This window comes from Chiroxiphia lanceolata, chromosome 8, assembly GCF_009829145.1.
Source record: "Chiroxiphia lanceolata isolate bChiLan1 chromosome 8, bChiLan1.pri, whole genome shotgun sequence".
Lineage (NCBI taxonomy): Eukaryota > Metazoa > Chordata > Aves > Passeriformes > Pipridae > Chiroxiphia > Chiroxiphia lanceolata.
The window spans coordinates 5,966,573-5,976,606 of record NC_045644.1 but is presented as its reverse complement, the minus strand read 5'-3'; positions in this window follow the sequence as shown (position 1 = coordinate 5,976,606).

The following is a 10,034-nucleotide window of genomic DNA, read 5'->3' as shown; positions in this document are numbered from 1 at the left end:
CACGATGCCTCACACCCACCTATCCATGAGAACATCCCAGTGGGCAGGGGTTTGGTCCCTTTTGTGCCATCTGACTCCCCTGGTGACTGCGGTAAAAGAAGATCTGAAGCGGCCACTGAGGCTTTGAAGCAGATGATGTGGCAGGAGAAAACACTTCCAGGAATTTTAGACGCGGATAAAGCTTTTTCTTTCTGGGTCACAGACACTTCTCCAAAGCCCTTTTTTCTATAAATACTTGGCTGTTTTAAGATATATTAAATGCTGCAAGTTTAAGTCTAATTTTCTCTTATCACAGTGTGTCTGTATCTGTCTGCACTGTCCTGGCTGAGAAGGGACACCCAGGCACTGTCACCTGCAGGGCTCCAGAACTGGGTCAGGGGCATGGACTACAAGAATAAAGTCCAAAATAGGGGGAAAAGGTCCAAGATAACTGCTTAGGGTTCACTGATGGTCTAAATGAAGCTCTGCTAAAAACCCTCCAAACCACACATTGCAATAGTTGCCAGACAAATGTCAAATCTCTTATTTCAAAATTAAATTGTTTTTAAAGTTTAAATTTATAACTTATATTATTATTATATATAATTATACACAATAAATTACATTATATAATGATTACCTAGCATTATATTATACTTCCACATAATACATAATAAATATTGTAAATTAAAATTTTAAATTAAAATTAATTTTAAAATTAAAATTAAACGTAACCTTTTCAGCTCTGGTATTTCCAGACTCTTACTTATCAGTGTCAGACCCATCCCTGCCATGCACACTTCCAGTTTCTCTGTATTTCCAGGTGCCTTCTACCTTCCACTGACACACGGAGGCTGTGAATATACACTCCCAAAAACTCAAAGCACAGATTGCATTTTGACAAATAATCACACAGAAGGATGAAGACCAGGGTGTAATTAATAAAATAAAAGCCTGGTGCTAGGGGTTAGCTTGGATGATGTTTCAGGCAATACTGAAGCCCTGCACAATTTTACCCACATGAAGAGCCCTTGTCACATAATATGGGATTCATGTACCCACAAATTCACACCTAAATGGAATTATAGCAGGATATAAACCAGGAAAATCTTCCTCTGCTCATCTGAGATCTCTGCTACCATAACATTTTGGTTAGACAGTGGATAAGTTTGTGGCTGCCCCATCCCTGGAAGTGTTCAAGTCCAGGCTGGATGGGGCTTGGGATAGTGGAAGGTATCCCTGCCCATGGCACAGGGTGGGACAAGATGAGCTCTAAGGTCCCTTCCAACTGAAACCATTCCATAATTCTCTGTCATATTACAGATAGAAGTTTCCAGTGGAGTTTTTCCTCAGTTGCTGTATTTATACAAACCTATGGATTACTGCCATGTTACCTATGAATGGGAGGAACTGTCGCTGTTATTGGTGATATTTTTGTGCAAGAAGGGGCTAGAATTTTAAAAACATCACTTGAAAGCATAGCATGAACTACCAATTCCTGGTTTGCACATACACAATACAACCCTACAGAAATGTTAGGATTTATTTTTTATAACTGTCATTCTTAACTATCACACAAATCCCCTAATGTTTATTTCTACTAGCAATCTTATTAATTCCCATACTACTTCTGGACCATGCTTGCACTACAGAAATAATTTTAATTGAACATTTATTAAAATAAATGCTTTGTCAGGATATACCCACTCCATCTGGCTGCACTGGACAGGCATTATTTCCTGGATGTGTCTGCTTTATAAAACGTCTTCTCCCACAGCTCTCACTGACTACCAGAGCTGATGATTAGATTGGGGTGGGTTTTGCTCAGCAGTGTTTTCTGCCACAGCCCTGTCTTGTGGACATTAACTCACATCCATGCTCTCCACAGGACTCTTCCTCATCTGCTGCACAGAACAGGGTTTATTTGGGATCAACATCCACAGCCCACCAGTCTGACAAAAGGCAGAGATCTGCTATAAATAACATGCCCTGTAAGGCTGGATGGGCTGCACATTTTTTTTTTTTTTTTCTGTGGCATATGTGCAAGCTCAGTTGCAGAGATAAGATTTTTGATAAGAAATAAAATATGAATTGGGTTCCCAGTGCTAAATTTCCACCCTTGAAAAAAAATGAAGCCAAGCTTTCCCCTCCCTCCCCACCACAGTCACCTGCTGGCAAACAGATCTCGGGCACTAAAAAGCCCTTTTTTTAGCTCACTTAGCAGCCAACCATTATTTTTATTGCTGGCATCACAAACAAACAGCAAACAAACAGGAGACAGGGCGAATTCGAAGAAGGGCAGCATTGTGCAGTTAATCCTCCATTCACCGGCGTATCAAAGCACTTTTGTGTTACTTTTGCTGTGCTTCATCTTCATGAAAGCCCTGATTTTTACAGCATATCTCCTTCGACCCAAACCCAGAGCTCAGGCCTCCTTTAGCCAGAGCACGGGAGACTTAAAGCTGTTACATCTCACAAATAAGGGAAGTGGTGTTTTCTGAAACTTCAGAAAGCAGCTAAATACGCATTAAACTGGTGGGCTTTAATTTATTTCTCATCCAAAGCCTATATGGTTTCTATAAGAGAAATTGCAAATGCTGCATCATCCATAAATTTGAAATTCCTTTTCTGTGCTCCAGTCATTTTACCCTCTCTATTAGGCAGTCTTGAGCACCTTCTTCATTAGTATTTTTTGGGGAGGTTCTTATGCTTTTTAGCATTTTTGCTCTGTGTAAAAGTGCCTTGAGACAAGCAGGATTTCTCTGTGGGCTTGTGCCTAAAAATTGTTGTGCCCACCTTGAGTCCTGGGTTTACTTCTGGGCCCCTCATGTCAAGAAGGACATTGAGGGGTTAGAGCTTGTCCAGAGAAGGGAACAGAGCTGGGGAAGGGTCTGGAGAACCAGGAGTGGCTGAGGGAGCTGGGGGGGCTCAGTCTGGAGAAAAGGAGGCTCAGGGGGGATCTCCTTGCTCTGCAAGTCCCTGACAGGAGGGGGGAGCCGGGGGGGGTGCTGGGCTCTGCTGCCAGGGAACAAGGGACAAGACAAAAGGAAATGGCCTCAAGTTGTGCCAGGGGAGGTTCAGGCTGGACATCAGGAGGAATTTCTTCCAGAACAGGGTGTTCAGGCATTGGAAGGGGCTGCCCAGGGAGGTGGTGAAGTCCCTGAGGAAGGACTGGACGTGGCACTCAGTGCTCTGGGCTGGCTGACAAGGTGGGGACCAGGCAGAGGTTGGACTCGATGGGCTGGGAGGGCTTTTCCAACCTCAGTGACTCTGATTCTGTGCAAGGTAGATGGATCGCCCAATATTTTGTATTTCCAGCAGTGCTGGGACTGGTGGACATTGGACAAGATGGGGACTTCCCTTTTCCTGAGAATGGCATGGGAAAATGATATCTCAACAACTTCCAGAGGTCTTTCACATCAAGAACTAAAGTGCTTTTGGCCTTCATTCCAATATTCAAAGCTGATCCACCATAGGGAATTGAGTCACCAGATTCTATGAACTAGGAAGCAAGATCAAAGTGTAACCTTTGAGCAGTCTGATACTCCAGGTTCCCAGATAGCCTATTAACTGCTCCCTGAGTGTGTTGGTTATACATCATTTTTCAGAGCATTAGAGATGCAATATTCCTATGAAGAATTTAATTTGAAAATGATGGAATAATCTTAATTTAACAGGATGTCTTCATTCCTGGATGGCACATGGTGTCGAATCAACAGTCGATGTATTTGGTTTATTGGCTTCTGTTGTCAGGCACGGAAGGGAAGGCTGTGACTCACAGACACTCAGCACACACTGTATTTTTCCTTCTTCTAAAAGCTTTTCTGCAAAATATTGTTAAAGTCACTCCCTGTCAAAGGAGGTGATGAATTCACTATGAAAATTTGGCAGTAACTATTCTCCTGACTGTGACAGCAATAATAAAGCTGATTTTTTCTTAAATAGGTGTAGATAAACATGAATTTATACATTTTCCTTAATAACTGGTTGATATATTTGTTGGCTATCAAGCTACAAAATGATTTCTGAGGGAAGATGCTCAGGCTGAGATCGAGATGTGAATGGTTTTTGAGCTCAAGGACATTGAGATCAGTGACTGGGGCTCAGGGACCGTTGCTGGTTTGAGTTCCCAAAGTGTGTAAATCCATGTTCTACATGGTTAAACAAGGGGATCCATAGCTTGACCCCAACCACGTCCAACCATCCCTCCCACCTCCGCAGGGCTACACCAGCTGGATGGGCCCTGGGACCCTCTGAGTGGTGCCACCACAGTGTACAAAGGTCCTACCTCGAATTTTGCTGCCCTGCTTATCAGTGGCAGCAGTTTGGTGGAGATAGGAACTCTGAGGCACAGGCAGTTTATCCACTGCCACATGTTTTGGCTCCAGCACCAAAGGCCGAAGCCAAAAACCAGCTTGGTGATACCTGCACAGTTTACAACAAACTAAAAGGGTTTTACAGTTGATGACACAATAAAAAAGTAAAGTTGGGTAAAAATTATACACAGCTTCAGTCTGTGTGTTGGCAAACACCTCAAATCACAAACTCTGCTGCCTTATTTTATGAACAGAAAAGGCCTCCTGCTTAAAAGGTTAGACAGAAATTTAAAAGGCAACTTGCAATGAAAGTCAAGTTGAGAAAAAAAGAATCTGAGAGACATCCCTGAGGAGAGGAGAGAGCACAGTAACGTGGCCATCAGGTACTCATGTGTCAAGAACAGATGATCTGCCCATCATAATTAAAGAGAGAGACTTAAAAAAACCCTCAAGGAACCAGGAGGTGCCAGGAAAACTTCAGTAGAGCAGTAGCTGCTCACTCAGAGAACGGGAAACGAGGAGGAGAGGAGTCAGTGCCAGGGAGTTCAGAGCAGGGACAGCCACCCTGAGCTGACACAACTTCCCGGGCCCTGTGATTAATCACAGACACACAAAGCACTGGCTGCGACCAGGAGCCATCCTCCTAATGCATGTCACAAACTTCATAATTCCTCTTGGAACGAGACAACAGCAAGTTAAATTCCTGGATCACTGTCACTGTGTCACTTATAGAAGAAGTTGCACCGGGGAACAGTTGGCTATTGGAGTAATTTGAATGGAAATGTCAGTTTTCACAACCTGTGATTTGAGGTGAGTGCCCTGCTATTATACAGCAGCTCTGTCAGGCAGCAGGGACTGAGTGCTTACTGCCACCTCCCCTCACATCCTCGGCCCTGCTCCCATCCCAGCCTCCTCCTGCAACCCATCACTGCCAAAAAATTAACATTTCCTTCTCTACAACACCCTTCGTGATCCCAGCAAAGAACAGCTCACATGGATGAACATTCAGCGTGTCTTCCCACATTCTGGCCTGATTTTATTTCTGATTTTTCATTCTGGCAAAGGTCTGTGCTTCAAAACCATCCGGAAAGAGTGAGCTGCTCCTGAATAAATCGATTAATCGAGACTCGCGCTGACCTCTGGGCAGGTTTTGTCTGAGTAAGGACTTCAGATTACAGTCAATATGTCTTACTGCTAAATACTTGCAGAAGTCACTACATGAGGTTGTACACATCTTACACACCTCTGTGACAGGTTCAGTCGATTCCCTGAGCCGTGTGGGGAAAAAAATACTCGTTGTGCAGAAGTACCTGCCCTTCAGTACCACCTTTATGTATGTTATATACATATTTATTCAGATGTTGTAGTGTTTGAAAGGCAACGCAACCACTGCACAACTTGAGCACTGCTTTGTCCTGACTGATTCAGAAGGAAGAGGAGTTAAATCAGCATAGCTAGCAAGGAGGAGCTCTCAAAAGTTTGACTAAAATCAGTTAAACATCAGTTTATAAGGATTTACATGAATCCAAACAGAGTATTCCCACAATAATGAAACTGCAGCCTTTGTGAAACCAGCATAAATGCACAGAATCATAGAATCACAGAATGGTTTGGGTTGGAAGGACTTTAAAGCCCATCCAGTCCCACCCCCTGCCATGGGCAGGAACACCTTCCACTAGCCCAGGTTGCTCCAAGCCCCATCCAATCTGGCCTTGGACACTTCCAGGGATCCAGGGGCAGCCACAGCTTCTCTGGGCAACCTGTGTCAGGGCCTCACCACTCTCACAGGGAAGAATTCCTTCCCCATATCCCATCTATCCCTGCCCTCTGGCAGTGGGTAGCTTTGTCCTGTCACTCTGAGCCTTTGTCCAAAGTCTCTCTCCAATTGCAGATCTGACCTGAAACTGATAGAAAACAAAAGCAGGAAACACTTGCTATGAGAAATCCAGCTTGTAGAAGGATGGAAAGAAAAAGGGGACGTGAGAGCTGAAGGGCATCACTGCCACCCCTTTTCCAGCCAGCCTTGCAGAAAAATCAGCACTCATCCAGCCTGCACAGGGAAGGATTGCACAAGCAGATCCCACACAGGTAACACCATCCTACATCTGCAATTTTTCAAAGAGGAGAAATAATTGACCTGAGAGATCTTCTCTTGCCTGAGCTCCGGGGGCTGTGCTTGGCTGAGTGCTGCTACTGGGAAGCAGCAGTGGGGTGAGTGCCTTCTGATTGGGTTTCTCCTGGGTGGCTGGATGAGCAGGATGCTCTATTTTACAAAAAATAAACATCCTCCTTGTTCAAAAGCAGAGATTTGACAGGAGGATATTTGGACTTTGCTATCCTCCATACGCAGGGGACGATAAAGAGACTATTTTGCTGTTTATACATTGCCCACGGTGAACACTGGGGTATCTGCAGGCAAAGTGAAGCACAATTACCACTGTTATTTTTACTTTGAAAGGAGTGGTTTCCTGAGTCAGTAAATCTAGGGTTTTTTTTTTCTTTCATGCCAAACACAAATACGGCGGGAGAAATCCGCTTCTATAAAACACGAAGCGAAAGAAATGGAAAACAAGCCAAATTTAGATTTTTTTGCCTGCAGGACAATTGACAAACCAAGACGCTTTTCTGCCTTCAAAACAGCTCCTTAGATCACAGGTGGTTGGATTTTAAAGGGTAAAAAGCAAAGCTGTCTCTTTTCACTGTCTCCTTCACAGTCATCCCTGTTCCATCACAGCCACCCAGCTTTTATGTGCGCCCGGGCAGAGGAGCCTGGATCCTGTTGCAACACTCTGTTGGACTATAAACCAATGATATTTGCTTTACCTGTGCACTATCTTCCATGGAACAAAACAACATTTACATCTGGGATCAATTTGCTTGAAATTAAAGTGCAGCTGCTATATCTCTTCTGCATCAAAAGTGTGGTGTTAAGGCTATAACATACAGACAGTTACACATTACTCGGCATTGTAATATTTAGATTTGTGTCATTTTCCATCTGAGGTAAAAAGCATCTTTAAATAAATGAGTGATCTTAGACTACATATTTTATGGGCTGTGTACTCGGTGAGATATATCTACATTTGCAATGTGCATGTTCTCAGCTCCAATTGCCAACTACGTGTTTAGGCCTTGAATTTTAATGCTTAAACAAAAGTGCGGCGTCGGAATAATTGGGATTGTGTGCTCAGAAAAGTTGTGCTGTGCTTGTACAAGAGGCTTGGATGAGTTTTGGGGTATTCTCAGGTAAAAGATGAGCTTTTCCACCTGGTTACTGAAGATCCTTCTCTCTTCTTGGAAGGCTTTGGGGGGATCTAATTACAGCTGCCCAGTACATGAACAGAGTCCGCAAGAAAGTTGGGGAGAGACTATTTACAAGGACCTGGAGCGACAGGACAAGGGGGAATGACTTCCCATTGACAGAGGGCAGGGTTAGATGGGATATTGGGAAGGAAATTGGGAATTGGGACCTCAAAGACCATCTTGTTCCACCCCCTGCCATGGGCAGGGACACCTTCCACTAGCCCAGGTTGCTCCAAGCCCCATACAACCTGGCCTTGAACACTTCCAGGGATGGGGCAGCCACAGCTGCTCTGGACAACCTGTGCCAGGGTCTTACCACCCCCACAGGGAAGAATTGCTCCCTAATATCTCATTTCTGCATCTCAAAGCATCACTTGGCAGGAAACAAGGGGTTGGAGTTTGGCTCTGCACCCAGTTGCCACGGACACGATCCTCTCTTACCTGGTCATCCCAAGTGCTGATTTGTGCCATGTTTTGCTCCTTGCCATCAGAAGCTGACATCAAGTCACAAGCCTCCACCTCCAGCTCTGTCCTGCTGTGCTGCTGCTGCCTTGGACCTTCTGTGACAGGTAAGGAATTTGCACGGGCTCCACAAGGATTTTCACCACTGGAACGGAGCCTGATGTGAATGCACAGATAAGACATGTCCTATCACTTTACATATTACTTATCCACACACAAATGCCCATATTTATTGACATTACATGGAAAAAGGTAGCTAGCAATGCTGAATATCCCTGTCTAGTGGAAGGCATCCCTGTCCATGTCAGGGGAGTTGGAATAAGATGAGTTTTAAGGTCCCTTCCAACCCAAACCATTCCATGATTTTATAATTCTACAAACTACAACACACCCTTTTCTGATGTCTGGGGACAATTTGGCCCCGAGGTTTCCAGTCAGTTTTACCCAACACTGATCCCTCTGAGCTCTGTATTTTAATTCCTCCCCAGATTACCAAATTCAAGTCTGATATTCTCGTATTGTTTTACTGCCAATGGCAAGAAACAATTCAAAAACCCAAGAAAACCCTGTCCAGGGTTACAGCTACCGAGCAGAGAGCAGGGCAGTTTAGTGAAATCAGGCTCAGTAGTTATGTAGGTCATTTCAAACACAGAATATTCTACCTGAAAGCACAGCACATTGGTTGAAACAAAAAAATGGAAGTGCAGCATTTCCAAGCTGTCTTTTCCTCCTGGCAGCTGCAATATTTTGTGTTTCAGTGAAGGTGCATCAGATTTTTTTTTTTTTGCAACAGAGATAGGTTGCAGCCTCTGCTGGGCACTGCTCAACCCCAGCAGATGATAGGATGTAGGATCTTTACATCTTCTGCTCCAACTTTGGCAAAAAAGGACATTTCTTGAGCAATCCTGCAGTGGTTGACACGACATAAAGCTGTGAAAGACAGGATGCTGCTCATCTAAAAGAATCAGATTATGTACCTGGACTTTATCCGCTGCCTGGAGAAGAGAGACAACCAATTAGTCCAACACAGCTTCTTTGCCATACCCAGGCTGGAAAACAGATTGAAGGGGTCAAAAACATTCAGAAGGCTCCACATGATCTGACATTTGCCTTGTCACAATTTTCTTGACAACCAGAAGGTTGGAGACAGTTTGCTGGTCATCAGGAGCAGCAGAACAGGAAGACTGATTGCTGAGCCAGGGACGAGGAACTGCTCAATTAACAGTCTGCTCGTTCTCAAACCAGCCACTTCTTCAATAACTCAGGGTGGGTTTAGGCTGCTCACTTTAGAGGACAAACAGGCTGTAAACAGCTGCTGGAGTGTACAAACATGCCTGTAGTTTCCAGCCCCTCGATATTGCCTCTGTGGCTGCAGAGGTGATCTCCAAGTCAAGTGACACACGGAGGTTCAAACCTCATTCCAGTCCCATCCTCTTTTGCACTTGATTGTATTTGCACAATAACCTGCTGCAAAATGCAGTTGCAGTGACTTCCACAACCAATGTACGCATTTCAGTTCAATTTTTTTCTTTCCATGTTGACTCGGCCACAATAAATATAACTGTCTGCAGAATTAATTCTTTGTATGGGAAGTTTCTCAGCCAGTGACATGGGGGTGGACACTCATGTCTATACAGACAATACAGATATGGATTTATCTACCTTTCTAATACATCTATTTTATAGATAAAAATCAGGATAGTTTTTTTATTTCCCCAATATTCTGTGTTATCCCAGCCCTACTGCCACCCATCTGTCACGGCCACTGGGAGCGGCTGGGGTTCGTCCTCCTCACTCACCCTACCCCAGGGTCAGACAGAAAGTAAAAAAAGGACAATAGCTCTGAGAACAGGAATTTTCTGTCATATCAAAAATAGGATTTTTTGGTAGGCAGAGGTTGAGATTCTCTCTACTTAACCCAGTTCTACCGATCCTGCTCCAAACTGTGGGAATGGTGCTTCTGAAGTGGTTGTA